The sequence below is a fragment of the Austrofundulus limnaeus genome, unplaced genomic scaffold, assembly GCF_001266775.1.
Source record: "Austrofundulus limnaeus strain Quisiro unplaced genomic scaffold, Austrofundulus_limnaeus-1.0 Scaffold215, whole genome shotgun sequence".
NCBI classification, from domain to species: domain Eukaryota; kingdom Metazoa; phylum Chordata; class Actinopteri; order Cyprinodontiformes; family Rivulidae; genus Austrofundulus; species Austrofundulus limnaeus.
Window position 1 is genome coordinate 344,239 of NW_013952617.1, and position 1,235 is coordinate 345,473.

A 1,235-nucleotide genomic window follows, 5' to 3' on the forward strand; every position below is an offset into this window, starting at 1 on the left:
GGGTCCCGCTGTGGCACACCGAACAACAATCTATTCACACCAGTGCCGCTGGATTCTTTTTATTTATTTATTTTTTAAGAAATCAGGTCGTGTTTGCGACCAAACTGGTCGCACTCTAGAGCCCTGCTAGCTGTTGTTGTGACAGACAACCAGGTACAATCTTAGGTACGCAAGGGAGCTTCATGACATACCATCTGGTGCGCTTTTTTCTTTTTTGACTGCGCACGCGTACCTGCGCACTGCTTATGTGCCACTCTGTAAATAGCTTAAAAATATTGATTTATTTAATGCCTCTAACCTCATGAAAAGCTTCATCCTGATATTGAGGACATTTATTTTATAATAGTTGTCTTTTTTCAATTGAATTATTTTAACACGTTCCTAAGTTCTGTGCAGGCCTGGGGGAGCTCGCAACTTCTGGCTGATTCGCTCGAATTAAAAGAAATAATCCTGTGTCCGCATCATGATCCGAAACATCACCAAAATTTAATGGTGTGTTACGTGTGCCAGTATGCACATGTGTTGTAAATGTCATGTCAATCCGTCTACACGTTTTTGAGTTATGTTGTCCACAGACAGACAGACAGACAGACAGACAGACAGACAGACAGACAGACAGACGCAACCGAAAACATTACCTCCTCGGCAGAGGTAAAGATACTAATTAATTTACAAAAAATGCAAATGCTGATATGGCAGCTGAGAACATGCTTACAAAAATGAAGAAAAACTCTGAGGACCAAACGGGACGACGTAGACAGAAAGAGACACTAATGAGCAGACAATGGGAAACACCTGGGGAGAGAGGATCAGGTGAAAGTGGGCGGGGCTGTTGAAGAGACTGACAGGATAAATCACAAAACCCAGATCACAGAAAACAATCAAGACAATGAATAATCTATAAAAATGAAGGTTCATTTTCATATTTGTTGTTGATTGTGTGTTCTTTAGTGTTACAAAAGGTGCAATATTTAGTAATTGAGCTTTAGAAGAAGAGAGATTTTTCAATAAATTATGCTTTAGGACTGGTTTGAAATAAAACCAATAAAATGCATGTGTGGGTGTGTTTAATACACACAGAACTACATCTTCACGTTTCCCTCCTAGGGGAAATTAACAGTGTGTGTGGCCTTGTTTTTGCTATTGGTGGGGATGATTTTTTTTTAGGAAAATGCAGCCCACAACTTCAGAGGCTGATTTTGGGTGGGTGGAGGGGGGTTATACGACTAAGGTGT